The sequence below is a fragment of the Agrilus planipennis genome, unplaced genomic scaffold, assembly GCF_000699045.2.
Source record: "Agrilus planipennis isolate EAB-ADULT unplaced genomic scaffold, Apla_2.0 scaffold9, whole genome shotgun sequence".
Classification (NCBI taxonomy): Eukaryota; Metazoa; Arthropoda; class Insecta; order Coleoptera; family Buprestidae; genus Agrilus; species Agrilus planipennis.
In genome coordinates this window covers 1,909,246-1,914,369 of record NW_020442467.1, presented here as the reverse complement: position 1 = coordinate 1,914,369, position 5,124 = coordinate 1,909,246, and positions in this window count along the sequence as shown.

Below are 5,124 nucleotides of genomic sequence, written 5' to 3'. Positions count from 1 at the left end.
AAGTAGCATAACGTAACACTCCACTCCTGCGAACCTGCAGTTTTCCTTCTTCGATATCTTGGTACTCTCACCCAAGTTCAAATTCTTGTATCTCTCTCCATACACGGGGATTAAATTGAAAGTTGCATCCGTTAAACGAAAAGCATCTAATATGCAAATTATGAAAACAGCTTATTTAAATCCCAACTGTATGCCCTTTTTAAACGGAATAGGAATTTTATACCTACTTTATCTTTCATTCATAATTTATTTCGCGGGAGCGAAATCACTACATAGTATAAAACAAAGTCGCTTCGCGCTGTCTGTCCCTATGTATGCTTAGATGTTTAAAACTACGCAACGAATTTTAATGCGGTTTTTTTTAATAGATAGAGTAATTCAAGAGGAAGGTTTATATGTATAATACATGTATAATATAGTAGAGAAACACTGATAGTTTTTATTGTGATGTCGTAAATAAATACATTTTTTTGCCCTTACATTGCAAACGCTGGCTGAACCCTACGAGATAGATCAAAATAATGTACTACAATATTGTACATCTTAAAAGGGTCTACAAAAAAGTCCGGGATGGTATATGTCTATCTCTTAGGGATAACCCACAATAACCATTTTTATCCTTTACTTTTAATGAGAAATAATGACTTATTTACGAAGCGATTTTAAGCAATACAGCATTAATCCTTATCCAATTAAGTACTTTCAAATACATTGTGCATTTAATATAAATCAATATGGCCCTTTATAGCATGTAATTTAAATGAATTTTTCGAAGATATTACAGATTTAAAATGCAGGGACATAGCGGATGCGGCGGTGCCGGCCGGGGGGCCGGTTTGTATTGTCTAATGACAAAAAAGCTGTGAATGTTGTATATAAAGACATTCTGTAGTATATTTAGTATTAGCATTGCACCCGTGCGAAGCTGGAGCGGGTCACTAGTTGTTGATAAAAGGTAGTTGAAGAATAAAATTTTCATATTTGAACGAAGAGTAATTTTTAAATTGTTTGCGTTATTTAATCAATAAGCATTTTCTTTTAAATGCAAACGAAAACAAAATAAAAATATGGATAATTACGTTTTCATCACAAGTGCGTAAGTTACAAAATCTTTTATTATAAACAGAGAAAAGAAAAAAGCAGCAATGTGATTGCGACATATTGACCTCGACCTCTTGTTACGTATTCATGCTTGCATTACTAGGTAGGTGTATATATATATATATATATGAATGTACATTTATGGGCATTGCCACTAGCAGGTTGTGACCCATTTTTCTTCGAAGACAATAATAATGGTCCATAAAACACTCGTCCGCCGACTCTTCCTCAAAAGCGGTAATTCGAAGGACAAAGACGTACGAATGTAAATACGTATATTTATCTACAGTTACAAGCAAAAATGTAGGCAAAATTGAATTACTTTGGCATACGACAATATTTAGATTGATAAAATTAACACTGTGCTTGGAAAAAGTCATTCAGAGAATGTTTAGGCAATTAGGCACCTCAGCCATGAGTTTCATTAGTGAACCTAAAAAACAATACCTTTATTAGAAGCGCTGTCACAACCCTTTACCATACAATCCAACTTCTTTTTTGATTTTAAACGAGGAGAAAACATTGCTCCATTACGAAAATGCAAATATATAATAAATCGTTTTTAATACAGTAATAATTAGAAATTCAATGATTTACTATCAAATCACTATCACAGACACGTGAGTAATACAATACATAAGTATAGCGTATGTCTTAGATAAGAATACTGTTCACAAATAGTTAAGAATGTGGGTTGTTCTAGTTTTAGGGAAATGCGAAGATTAGCTCAGGATATAAAGGAGTGGAGGTGCGTGTCCAATCAGTCTTAGGACTGACGACTTTATGATGATGATGATGATGACGTCTTAGGTCAGTCAAATCGGAATTTTGAAAAATAAGCAATCCAGGATAAGATCTATATTTAAGTAAATCTAAATGTTCTTAGTTAGGCATCTGAATAGAAGATATCAGCAAATTATCCAAAAATTTTGGTTGTAATTTTNAGCGAATTTTATTGATTCCTTGAGCGTCATAGACAGTCTGATAATGAAGAAAGACAAAGTGACTGTTGAAGAAATTAATAAAATTCCACAACTAACTTCTCTGTTGTTATTTATAAAACCCCCCTCAAGAAAAAAGCCATATTGTCATCAATTTCGAGATGAATAATAATAAGCAAAAAAAGTTTTTGTCATTTAACCCCCAGACAGTAATAATAATAAGAATAATAATAACGTATTGTTCCACAGTATTGCCTCGTTAGGATTCTTCCATCGCCGGTCGCCATATTTTTTCCGAAGTGCGCGAGGAAGCGTGGTGGCAAGTCATTTATACTCCAGAGCAATTAGAAAAGTGGGCACAAGAAAGATAATAGATAACCAATTATGAGAGCCGTACTATCTACCATATGCCTTTACTAATTGTTATTGCCCTCGACCAATATCTCTCGCAATTCAAGCAAAGACAGGTTCACACAATACAAATACGTTTCGTTTCTACAACGATTGATGTTTTCTTTAAAATTAAAACAAGAAAAAGTTAGCTATAATTTACACATTAGACACATTTTTCCAATCATTCGTACCCCGTCCTTTTAAAAATAATATTATCAACAATTATAAAAAATAATTAAGTGGTTCAGGATGATGATTTAGATTTTATTTGCTTATTGAAACCATATTTTTATGACTTTGTTTTGAATAAATATTATTTTAAGAGTCCTACATGAAATTCTTGATCTCTCACTTACTTCTTCATTTAAACCATTTTCGATAAAATTCTAATGCATATTTACATAATTGTATATGTTAACGGAAATGTAATCCGTCATTGTATACAATTCCTAGGAAATGTATATAATTTCTAAAATCGCCCGAAAATATGTGAAATAAATTATATTAGACACATTTCCTAGGAAATCTATACATTTCCTGAATAGTAACTGGAAATGTATTTCATTTAAAATAGTAATGGGTACGCGAGAGCGAGGGGTGGATATTCATTTTATTCACAGAAGGCATTAGTTTTATACATCTCCTAGTACAATATCGGAATTTCATACAATTCCTAGGAAATGTATACATTTCTCAGGATATGTGTGTACTGAAAAATCTTTGAAACAATATTTTATAGATTTCCTAAATAGCCTCGGAATTGTACACATTTCCTGGGTATTGTATATAGGTAATTCCTAGCTTTCATACATTTCCGGTAAGATATATACTAGCTCACTGCTTTATCTGCATATATTAATTTCAACTGCACTATATTTAATTTTATACGACAGGATAACTTTGATTTTCTGTAGTATTACGTCCATTGACAACTTTTTTAATGCAATAAATAATTATTTTTTTGCTAAAAACTGTACAAGTGGAATAATATATTATATAAGTACAAGTATAATGTTTTGTATGTTATTTTTTGATGGTGTTTGTGTGTGTACATATACATGCGTTAAAAATAATGAGTCCGCATTCCTGACTGCTTACCATCAAACCGACCTACCTGCCTACCATTCGGACCGAACTCTTTGAGTTTCAAAAGTAAGTGGCCTAATTAGCCACTCCCACGAATCCAAAGGACCCATGCACCTGCATCTGGTCATCTGCGTATCGCATCAATAATAATAACGCACGTTCGTTAATCGAACGATTAAAAGGAAAACGCTTTTACTGAGCACGAATTCCGCCATCACATGTTTTTAAGGAATTTGTTTCTATAATAAAATGTAGGAACGTTTATACCGAAGCTTAATTAATATTTGTGTGAGTGAATTCAAAAGAACCATAGAAACGTCTCATAGAGTCAATATGAATAGGCAAAATTAATGTTCCATTGCCCTAGTCGTTCTATAAAACGTTAAAATTGTAGGAAACTGAGCCATTTAAAATATGAGGGTGACGACACTTAATACAACAGCATTTTTAATGTTTTAACAATTAACGCATTTGATAATCGTAATGATTAAATCATTCATACTCACAAGAATTTTGGGAGAGAGACCCAGCTAGGGTTTCAACAAGGTTAGCCACACTGCCTTCTGAAGACCCCATGAGGCTACCCTATAAGGGAACGTATCCATACTATGTGAAAGAAGTTACTTCTATGCTCACGAATGGTTACTTTAAAAATTCGAAAAAAAATGTTAGATGTAAGTCTACCGATTTGAATTTAAAGGGGACATGCACCATGTAGTGTGCGGGCCTCAAGTGGCTAATGAAAGGCATGCTTATAAAGGGATTTCCCCGTAGATTTTCCCACCAAAAAAAGTGGTGATACTAAAATGAGGATTGCTTTATGGGTTTTTCATATGGGTCTTAAAGGGCAAACCTATCAAATGTATAAACTTAGAATTAAGTCTACCTTATGAGAGCTCGATGAGGCAAATCCGTTTGAAAATACTCTCAGTAAAATAAAAAAGCTTATAATAATAATCTCCTTGCCGAATTATGTCATCGTATCGATGAAATCTTTTACATTTGCAATGAACCATCAAATGTACTTCCTTCTCCTAGGGGGCAACCTCATGGGGCCCACAAGACTACCCACATACGGACCCTACCTGCACCCCCCTCAAAATTCTGTATCGATGCTAAACGTGGATGATGGGCGCGCCGGAAAATAAAAGAATACAAGCGTTCAAAATGTGGTGTTACAGGACAATGATGTGGATACCGTGGATAAAGAAGGTTAGCAATGAGGTATTAGAAACAGTAGTCAATAAGAAATAGGCGAGACGGGTTGATAGTTCGTAAATAGTTAAGGATCTGAGATGTTCTATGTTTAGACCGAGCGGCATGGCCTAGAGGTTTAGACCATTGCTTAGCATTCGGGAGGACGCCGGTTCGATTCCGGGTCCGATTGCCTTGGTCCAAGTTTTTCTGTGGTTTCCTTGGATCACTTAGGCAAATGCTGGGGCAGTAATATTCCATAGATAGTCTTTCATTCCTTTCTGTCTTCATTTCGTCCGTCTCATCCGAACCACCACCCACCCATTCCCACGATTCCTGAAAGCAGGCTGAAGAGGGCCTTCCGCCCTACCTTCCGGCGTAGTCCGGAGGGACTGCCCGCCCACCAGCA